At 39.6% G+C, this 11585-nt stretch overlaps 1 pseudogene; it reads left to right on the forward strand.

The window, feature by feature from the left end:
* The first annotated feature begins 6288 nt into the window (after positions 1-6288).
* On the forward strand, positions 6289-10388 carry LOC133711329 (uncharacterized; annotated as a pseudogene).
* Positions 10389-11585: the final 1197 nt, after the last annotated feature.

The raw sequence follows: 11585 nt of genomic DNA on the forward strand, positions 1-11585 counted from the left end.
GGGGGACAAGCCGCCGTTATTCCAGCTTTTATGGACGCATTTATTTACTCACCTATGATGATAATCATTGCTGTATTAACGACGGTCAATCATGACACATTTACGACGGTCATTCATCGCACATTCACAGTTGTAATCATTGTGCGTAGTTATTATTGTAGTTAAAGCCGTAATAATTGCCGCTTTGATGACCGACATTTATTGCCATACTAACTGTGTAATTAATTGCCTTAATTGCAGGTCTAGTGGTAGTTGACCACTCCCACAAAAACTTAGCAAGTCGTTTGGCTTGTCATTCGGCTGAGCAGTTTCACTTAGCTCTATTAGTTTTCAAATCGGATTGCCTACAATTTGCTAAAGCAGTTCAGGTAGATGGTGATGATACTTTGAAGCTTGGAAGGTTAATAGATGACATATCTTACTCTTTATCTTCCTTGTAAGGTTGCTTTTTCACTGTGTGTAGAAAAGCAAATAAAAGTTGTTCATAATTTAGCCAATACGCCTTAAGCACAGGTTTGGATATTTCTTGGAGTGGAGAAATTGTCCTTCCAATGCTTAAGGAACTCCTCACCACCTAATGTGACTCTCTTTTTTTTTTTTAAAGAGATTTTTGGATATAGGTCCAATTTTATTCCCTCATATTGTATGCAGTCCATAGGTAATTTTATCATCAATCTAGGTCCATTAATTTTTTTCATTATATGTTCATGCCCATTTTACCCTTTGTGTAAACACAAATTAGTTGCGTTTAAGCATTTACTTTTTCAATTTGAATTTTGAACCCATGATGAACCTGTAATAATTTAAAATATAATTAGTATTATAAAATTAGTAAATAGAGATGCAAAATCAACCTAACTGGAAAGTAAGAAAAAAGTGCATCAAAACATTCTAGCTAAAAGATATGTATAAACTAAAGTAAGAGATATACATTTAGGAATTAACCTTGTTCTATTATAGGTAGACCTTTTTTTTATTTTTCTTTATTTTTCTTTTTTTTTCTTTTTTTTTTCAATGGGTTATAGGTAGACATTTTGGGATCCAAGAACAAAAATCCTAAATCGGAGAAGGTATTTGCTGAAGAAGTCTAGACTGTCCTGTACTCAAGTAAACCCACTAGCCCTAGCTTGGAGGGTAAGGAAAAATATAGGCAAGTGTGTTAGGGGCCTATATACTATGTCTTACAATTCTCCATAGTTTATAGGCTCACTTTTAAAAAGTAAGCGATTAGTTCGAATATAGATGATCTATCTTCTATGTATCACAGTAGTTCTCCTACTACAACTTCTTGATCTGTCTAGTTGAAGACAGTAGAAAGATATGTAATGACCATCCTGACATGTGTTTTAATAAAATCCACATTGCTTTCAAAAAAAAAAGTAAGAGATACGTACTTAAGTAAGAGATATACCTTTATAGATCAATGATCTTTTATTACTATAATCGAGATATGCACCTAAGAAAGAGATATAAATTTAGGAGTTAGTTTTCTTCTATTGTAGGCATAAATAAGTCGAGATTTAAAGTAAGAGATATAAATTCACAGACTAACTTTTTTTTTGAATTAGAATTTGAATTCATTAGATCAACAATCAAAGGCTAGAGTCTACAAAAACTTACATAATCCGGCCATAAAATCCAAACTACCTATCTAAACTAAGGGAAACCATTAAAGATCTCTAACCGGGTCTGACCGGGACGCTCACAATTAATTAACTAGAAAAATATTATAATGATCAGGTATGTTATTTATACAAAACTTTTAGGTTGTAGTCTGAAATAACCTACATACCTTATTTTTAGGATTTTAGCTTTGGGTCAAGCACCCATATATATATATATATATGGGTGCTTGACCCAAAGCACCAAAATAGGTCAAGTTATTCTCACTTACCCCACTAACAGTTTAGACTTTCCACTCACCCAATTTAAAACAAAAAGACAAATTTGACCTCCAAACAATTAAGAAATTACAAACTACCTACCTATCCCATTCTCAGACTCATTCCCGTCTCTCTCTCTCTCCCCCCCCCCTCCCTCCTCCAAAAAGCGATTCCGGTTGGTTTCGCCTCCGATAGCCAAAGATATGGAGCGACTGGCACGAGGACTTCGACGTCCAACACAAGCACCTCTCACCGAAGGATTCCGGTTCCGATTCTAGAGAGAGATGTGTGGTCCGATTCCGGTTCCGGTGACGAGGTCGAAGAATCCGACGGTTTGGGTATGGGATGGCCGGTCTTGAGGTAGATAAGAGCTTTCATGTGAGAATCGGCAGATCTGGTCCTCATCGCTCGTCGAAGATCAGAAGTCGGCTATGGACCGCACCGCCGTTCCTTTCGTTGTCGGCGATGGATTGATTATTTTCTGGGTTTTTGTTCTTGTATTCTGGAAAGGAACATTTGAAAGATATACAATTGAGTTGGTTCTTGGAGGCTAAAGGATATGTGAGCACCACCATTGCAACCAAAGCCGATGGTTCTCGATTCTTGAATCCATTATTCTAATACGAAGTTGAAGACAACGGAGCTCCTGCATCATACTATGATTTGTGGCAAATGTCTGCATGCAGTAGCAAGTCTGCAAGTGCTTGGAATTTATATTCTTTAATTTTATATTGTTGATTTGGTTTAGTGCGCTTTGATCTTTGTGTGACATTGATCTTTTAATTGAATTAATGTAATGCAAAAAGTTCAATCCTGTTTCCAGCTTTCTATGTAAAGCTTTGTTGTTAAGCTCATCTCTGTATCATTTGTATAACAACAAGTGTCAAACCTCATTTCTGTTTGTTTGTTTGATTTTTGGGTAAAATGGGGCATAAGGCCCAGAAGGAAAGAAAAAAAAAAAAAAAATCTATTGGGAGGCAATAGACGTCTTGAATTAATGTAATCTCCTTGTTCTTTTTTTGTAATCAAAGTTTTATTTGTCTAAATTTAGGGAGATTAGTTCTCATTCTGGCAACTGAAAGTCCTATTGGGGGGCAATAGACGTCTATTGGAGGGCAATACATGGCTGATAGTCGTCTATTGGGGGGAAATACATGGCTGATAGTTGTCTATTGGGGGGCAATAGACGTCTATTAAGGGGTCAATAGACCTCTATTGCCCATCTATTAGGGAGTAATAGATGTCTATTGGGGGCAAAAAAACTTTCCGGTGAGATTTTCAGCAAATTCTGGTGGGCGGCAGCCGGTGACCGGATTCCGGTGGCTGGTGACCGGACTCCGGCGAAGTCTCCCATGGTTTCTCTCTCTTCCTCATTAACAAAAGGGTGAGGGTAAAATGGTATTAAAATTAAAAAACAAAAAAAAAATCTTAATGGGGTATTAGGGAAGACGTTCTTAGAGTGTTTTGGGTAAGAGAGAATTAAAAAAACTTAATGGGGTAAGTGAGAAAAAAATCTCTAAAAATGGAGTACATGGACAAAAACCCTATATATATAGGGTGGTGCTATGCACACACCCTTTTTCACTATTCACAGACCCTCTCTATTTTTCTATTACTTTAATTCAATTTTCTTTTAAAAATTACCCTAATTACCCTTCCTTATAATTATGTTTCTTTTTATTTTTTCTATTTGGCAAGTCAATCATTCTCAAATTCTAAATCCTTATTTTCCCGCAAACACAGAGGACTTTAAAACTCTTTTCGATTCCCTCTTTTTTTTTTTTCATCAAAAACTTCTCTAGCATAGTCATTCTATCTCTCTATTATGATGTTTTGAAGTTTAATTTTGATAGAACAAGAAACTTTAGACCTATCTTTTGAGAAAATTTTACATTTCATTTGCAATGGAGTCATGGAAAAAAAAATATGAGTTTAGTGATCATTCGAGCCCCTTTGAATCCATTATTCCTGGTAAGATTCTAACTGAAATTATTTGGTATATTCGAATCCATTGAGAAACTATATAACTTTACAACAGCCTAATAATGATGGCCTTATGATTATAAACATAATTTGTTCTACTATATTATGCTAGTAGAACATAATTTTTTCCCAACACGAAGATTGCAACTCATTGCATTCAATATTATGTAGAGCATCTCCAAATTTTGTGTACGTTATCAGCTGCAATGTTGAAGCTTGTGGCTGAAGTGGATAAAACGCTGATTCCATATATTTTTTTTTTTTGATTTGAGGTGGATGCACTTGGATTAAGAGTCATAAACAAACAAGCATTGAGTTTGGTACTGTGCAAAGTATGAGAACAAACTTTACAATTTGGTTTCAGTTGGGTGAAGGTGATTACCTGGGAAGCATATTATTTGTCTAATAATACAGGTCCTTCTACTTAATAAACGTAGGATTAAAGTTTGTTTAGTCCCTGTACTATGCCTCCAAAATCGTTTCAGTCCCTGACATTTCAATTTAATCTGTAAAGTCCCTGATCTCTTAATTTCACTCCAATAGGTCTGCTCCGTTAGGGTTCCATCCAAATCTGCCGTTAAGATGCTGACGAGGCCATCAATTCCACGCCACCTCAGCTATTTGCATGCCACGTCATTGGAAAATTGTCCAATTTACCCTCTTGCATTTCTCCCCATTCTTCTTCTTCACACCCAAAATCCAAAGCGAAAATCACCAACACTACCACCATAACCACCACCGAGCTCTCTCTCCGAGCCCAACCACCACCATGAACCTTAATTCTTTACTCCTTTCCTCCTCTACTCACGATCGATCAGCTCCAAAATTCCATTCCGACTAAAAAATTCTAAAACTCTCCACCACCACCACCAATCCCACAATCCAAACTCTGCAACAGAATGTGGAACTCTCAGTACGAATTGCTCCTCCATCAATACAAAATCAAAAGACCCCAACTTTTAAACCACAAATCGCAAATGTACCAAATCAAACCCTCATCTCGCCGGAACACCAAAAGAAAACTCAAGCTGAAGCAAATGTAAAATTGATAGAGAAATTGACCTCCTAATGTAAAATTGATTCGAAAATTGAAATCTTTAACTAGCTAGCTCTTACAATTAAGATAAAACAAAGCTAATAATTATAAGCATCACCGTCTTCCTGGCCGGAGGAGAAAGTGCGGCTGGACAGACCCAACCATAGGACCGCCGTATGAATCGGCGTCTCTGGTCGAATAGAGAGCTAGGATTTGGGAATTGAGATTGGATTGAGGATGAGGAGCTGGGGCTAGGATCTCGGCTTCGGCGTTGTCGGTTTTGAGGTTGAGATCGACCGAACGGTTTTGAGGATCTCATCTTCAGCAACGACCCGGCTCATCCGCTAGCTCCTCCTCTCACGACAATACGTTGTCGTTCTGGAGGTCCCTCGACAGCTGGACCTGGTTTTGAGAAAAGAGCGAGCCCGCCACCGTCGGATGTCGTCGCCGACAGTCTGGAATCCTTCAGTTTGGATCGAGGACAGGTTGACGCAGAGATCCTCGCCACCGTTCTTCGGGGTGATGAAGCTGAACCCCTTCTGGTCATTGAACCATTTCACCGTTCCGATCAACCTCTCACTCAACCTTACGGTTGAGATTAACCGATCTGTGGCTGATGTCGGCGTGCCGGAGGACATGCAAGTGATGGTCGTCGATTTGGGCAGAGGAAGAGAGCAATTAGGTGGCTATGGTGGAGGGGAAGGACGACCAGGATTTGGGTTTTGGGAGATTCGGTGTGAGGAAGAAGAAGTTTTGTTCTTTCTGTCTGAACAGAGAGAACTCGTGAGGAAGATGAGGTTGCAGCAAATCGGGCTGCGATTCTTCTTCCCTATTGCACCCAAATTTCAATTTCTAGCTTCGGGTTTATGAATTTCGACGGGAACGCAATCAGATTTCTGGGTTTGTGGATTACGGGGTTGGGGTTGGGAGCAACGAACGAGAATTTTAATTTTGGGGTTTGTTTGAGGATTAGGGGTCTGGGGTCTGGGGTCTAACACCCGTAATAGAGGCCATGGGCATTATGGACATTTTGCTATTACGAAGGCTTACGTGGCGCTGAGTTGGCCAACATTTTATTGCCACATAAGCCTACAAACGGACCAATTCGACGGACTGTACCGATTAGAGTAAAATTGTGACATTAGGGACTTTTTAGATTAATTGAAAATATCAGGGACTGAAACGACGACCGACTTATAGTACAGGGACTAAACAAATTTTAGTCCATAAACGTATTATATGTCAAATTTTAATTTTTTAGTCATTAGTACCATCTTAAGATTCTTGTTTTAAATTTATCAAAGTTTTTCCTCTCGTGAAAAACCCTAACGCCGTCGCTGCTCCGACGTGCAAACTAAGGTTCTTCAACACATCCGTCCATCTCTCATGGAGATTTTGGCATGGAACTGCAGGGGCATCGGAAACGATTCTTCTGTGCAGGCACTGTGTATGCTGGTGCAAAAACACAGGCCAGATTTCATATTTCTGAGCGAGACCAAGGTTTCGGATCCGGATTACATGGCCAATCTCAGATTGCGGATTGGGTATTTGAACTGTGAAGCGGTGTTCAGTCAAGGGCAGTCAGGCGGTTTGGTGCTTTTCTGGCAGGATGGTCATGATGTCCAGTTTCGGTCAAAGTCGACGCATCATATTGATGTCGAAATTAGGGCTACTGATGGCTCATGTTTGCATTGGAGGTTGTCTGGATTCTATGGGCATCCTACCACTGCTGAACGATATCGGACATGGACGTTGCTCCGGGATTTGGGGGATGAATCGTTGCTGCCATGGGTGGTAGTTGGGGATTTTAATGAAATATTGCATGCAGCTGAGAAGCTAGGAGGTGAACCGCGTAGGGAGGGTCAGATGCAGATGTTTAGAGACGCTCTGTCTCACTGTGATCTAGCTGACCTAGGGTTTACTGGTGTGCCGTTTACTTGGCATGAAGGAGGTGTCCGGTGTAGGCTAGATAGAGCAGTTGGGTCGCCAGCTTGGGTTGATGTCTTTGCAGCTTCTAAGGTTACTAACTTGGCTCCAATTCATGGCGACCATGTTCCGGTGCTGTTGAGTGTTTGCCAAACGGTAGGGGTGACAGGACGTCTTCTATGATGGTTTCACTTCGAGAGTTTCTGGGTTCAGCATGTTAGTTGCAAGCAGGTTATAGAAGAGGGTTGGGCTACTCCGATAATTGGTTCTCCTATGTTCCAAGTCTCTAAGAAGATAATGCATACCAGGTTTGCACTCAATCAGTGGCAGCGGTCTACTTTTGGTGATCGTAAAAGGGAGATTGAGTCACTAAGAGGGCGCCTAGAAGGGATTCTAAGCCTCCCACAATCTAATCAATCCCATCAAGAAGGTTTGACACTGTCATCCAAGTTGGATAGCCTACTGCTTGAGGAACATAATTACTGGAAGCAAAGAGCTAAAGTCACTTGGTTAACAGAGGGAGACCGTAACACGAAATATTTCCATCGAAAGGCATCTAATAGAAGGGCTAAGAACCGACTTCAGGGAATGTTTGATACGTCTGGTGAATGGCAGACATCTGAGTCTGGCATGGAAGCAGTAGTTTTGGACTACTTTTCTACTATATTCTCTTCGCAGGATTTTGATCCTGTACAGACGCATGAGGTTGTGGGTCTGTTACAGCCTAAGGTCACTAGTCAGATGAATGAGGCGTTGTGTGCTCCCTATTCTGCAGAAGAGGTTAAAGCTGCTCTTTTTCAGATGTACCCGACTAAGGCTCCGGGCCCGGATGGGATGCCTCCCCTCTTTTTCCAACAATATTGGGAAGTTGTGGGGACTGATGTTGTTACTGCGGTACAAGATTTTCTTCACTCTGGTAGGTTATTGGGAGCCATTAATTATACTCATGTCTGCTTAATTCCTAAGGTGACGAATCTGACGTCTATGTCTGAGTTGAGGCCTATAGCTCTTTGCAACGTACTTTACAAAATTTGCTCCAAGGTTGTGGCTAACCGTCTGAAGAGGTTCTTGACTTTTTGATCTCTCCTGCCCAGAGTGCCTTCATCCCAGGGAGGTTGATTACTGATAATACCTTGATTGCTAATGAAGTTTCCCACTTTATTCGCAATTGGAAATCCAGCACAGAGGGAGTTATGTCTCTCAAACTAGACATGAGTAAGGCATATGACAGGATGGAATGGGGCTTTTTGGAGGCGGTTCTGTTACGTCTTGGGTTTGCTGAGAGCTGGGTCCATATCATCATGCAGTGTGTTACTACAGTCAGGTATTCTTTTTTGATTAATGGGAAACCTTTCGGTTATCTATCTCCTTCCAGGGGTCTTAGGCAAGGGGACCCACTATCTCCATACCTGTTTCTGCTTTGTGCGGAGGTGTTTTCGAGGCTTTTAGAGCGTAAAGTGGAGATGGGATTACTACAGGGGATTCAAATTTTCCCTGCAACACCAACCATTCATCATTTACTTTTTGCCGATGACAGTTTATTATTTGGTAGAGCTCATCTAGAAGAATTCATACATATTCAGTCAGTTCTATCAGAGTGTGAATCAACGTCAGGTCAACAGGTTAACTACTCTAAGAGTCGTATAGTGTTCAGCAAAAGGGTTGAGCCCACTCTACAGGGGCAACTAGCGGATTCCTTGGGTGTTAAGATTGTCCCTAAGCACGAGGAGTATCTGGGCCTTCCAACATTCTTGGGGCGGAATAAAACTGAACCGTTTGCTTTTATTAAAGAAAGACTTGGTAAAAAGCTAGAAGGCTGGCAAGGTAAGCTGCTGAGTAGTGCCGGAAAGGACCTGTTGATTAGAGTAGTGGCTCAATCTTTGCCAACTTACTCTATGAACTGTTTCTTATTGCCTCAACACTTTTGCGAATCCCTTCATCAGATGTGTGCACGATTTTGGTGGGGAAGTCAAGCTGAGAATAAGAAAATCCATTGGCTATCCTGGTCTAAACTTTGTCAACCTAAGGAGCTTGGGGGAATGGGGTTTAGGGATCTACATGCTCATAATTTGGCTTTTCTTGCGAAACAGGGATGGCGGTTGATTTGCAATCCCTCCTCTCTCCTTGCACGGTTATACAGTGCTAGGTATTTCCATCATGGAGATATCTGGTGCAGTTATTTGACCTCTTCTCCTTCTTCTTGTTGGCGAGGGATTTTTTCTGCTCTAAGCTTGCTCAAGAAAGGCATACGCTGGTAGGTTGGTGATGGTGCAAAAATTAGAGTTTGGGACGACCCATGGATTCCCAGGCCAGTGTCTTTTAGACCTTTTTTTCGTAGTAGTGTAGGCCGAGTTTGGGTCAAGGAGTTAATTTTGCCCAGACAGTCTTGGGATTCTGAGTTGGTAAGAGCTAGCTTTGATCAAGCGGATGCAGATGTGATTTTAGCTATTCCTTTGAGTCACCATAGTGTTTTTGACAGATTAGTTTGGCATTATGACTCTAAAGGTAAGTTTACAACTAGAAGTACCTATTTGCTTACCTTCAATCAATTGCATGAGTCTTCCTCCACCTCGGAGACAGGTAACCTGACTAGTTTCTAGAAGAAGATATGGTTGGCCAATGTTCCTGGTAAAATTAAGGTTCACTTTTGGAAAGTATGTTCTTTTATTTTACCCACAAGCTCTCAACTTTGGCTTCGAAGAGTTCCGATAGCGGATGAGTGTTTCTTTTGCAATGCGGAGGAGGAAACGATTCTGCATGTATGTTGGGAGTGCCCTTATGTGAAGGAGCTACTGGGTTTGGTTCCAGCTTTAGGGGTTGTACGGCAACTCCATTTACCTGTGCAAAGTACGGTGGTGGATTGGTTGTCTACGTGCATGAAGTTATTGACCAAGGAAGGTGTTTCCTTATTGTTGATCTTGGTGTGGTTTGTCTGGAAGGCAAGGAATGGACGCCTTTGGTCTGGTAAGTATATGTCTCCCAACCAACTTGCATTCCAAGTCAATTCTTTTCATCATCTGCATATGTCAGTGAGGTCTGCAACGAGATGCCCTAGACCTAGGGCTGCGGAACAGTGGCGGTGTCCAGCTATTGGATGGCTCAAAGCCAACTGTGGCGGTGCTTTTGATCAATTATCTCACACGGGCGGTGTTGGGGTAATTCTAAGGGATAGTTCTAGAAATGTGGTGGGAGGTGTGTGCTCCAAGGTCGGGTCTGTGTTGACACCGGAGACTGTCAAAGCTTTAGCATGCAGGGCTGCTTGCCAGTTGGTTTCGAGATATGGCCTTTCTCCTGTCATGTTTGAATCAGATTGTCAGGGGGCAGTCAATGCTATTACTTCTTCTAGTGAGAATACATCAGTTTTGGGAAGGATTTATGATGATATCTCTGACTGCTTGGAGACTTTACCAGGTTCTCTTTTTTCCTATATTTGTAAAGATGCTAATAGGGCAGCTTTTAAGCTGGCCAAATTCACTCTAGCTTCTGATTTTGACATGTATTGGAATGGGTTTGTTCCCATCGAGATTAGTGGCTTCATGACCACATTATGTACACACTAGTTCTGTTATATGAATATATACTGACGTCCTTTCTCAAAAAAAAAAAAATAAACGTATTATTTTCCTTCATTTATAGGTTTAAAAAAATTGAATTATTGTATAATGATGTTTGATTGATGATTGAATTGCTAAATAGAAAAAAGAAAAAAGAAAAAGAAACAGATTTACAAGGGAGGGTAGTTAGGATAATTTATAAAAAAGATTGAATTAAAGTAATAGAAAATTAAAAGGGGTGTGTGAATAGAGAAAAAGGATGTGTGAATAGCACCACCCTATATATATAGATAGAAAAAATAGACAACATATATACGTATATGAAATAAGGTAACTAGAAAATATAATTTAAGAGAATCAATTACCTATAAATATCACACGTACGATTCTCACAGGTATGTAAGTAGAAAACTACAAAAAGTAACACACACACACACATCTTGAATAGAAGGTCCGTAATGCAAAAAAAAAAAAAAAAATTGAATAAATTCTCTTTCACCTAATTTTTTCATAAAAATATATCAAAATTCTATGATTCTTACAATAATAATTCGCAATAATACTAAAATTAATTAATACAGTAAAATATTTTGCATACAATAGAAACCCATAATCAAGGTATTTAAAAGCATAGGTTAATTATACTCATTTATTATGTTGATGTTATATTTGAGTTGTGGCAATTTGCGTAAATTTATAAAAGATAAGACATAATATTTATCCTAGTTGACATATTTTGGGTGTATATTGCAAAAAAATAAAAAATTTGTTGGGTTTTATAGAAAACTTGGGTGTATATTAATTATTAAAAGTCCCATTCCTAGAACGCATCAAGCTTCGCAAAACATATAGTTATATGAGTTTCAAACTTTAGCTGTACTTTATCTATACATATCATCTATATTGACTATATATATCATCTATATTGACTATATATATCATCTATACTAAGGCCTGCTCACCTAAGGGACAGTTTTTAAGGGACTGTGAGGGACAAGTGAATCTAACGGCTGAAAATAAATGCACAGTTTTAAGTTAATATAATTTCTATTTTTATATTTAATACATGTGGTTAAGATGCATTTGTCCCTCACAGTCCCTTAAAACTGTTACTTAGGTGAGCAAATCTGCATCTATACTAACTATATACATATCAAATAGTTCATCTACACATTAAAATAAATAATTAATAATGTGAAAATA

This window comes from Rosa rugosa, chromosome 5, assembly GCF_958449725.1.
Source record: "Rosa rugosa chromosome 5, drRosRugo1.1, whole genome shotgun sequence".
Lineage (NCBI taxonomy): Eukaryota > Viridiplantae > Streptophyta > Magnoliopsida > Rosales > Rosaceae > Rosa > Rosa rugosa.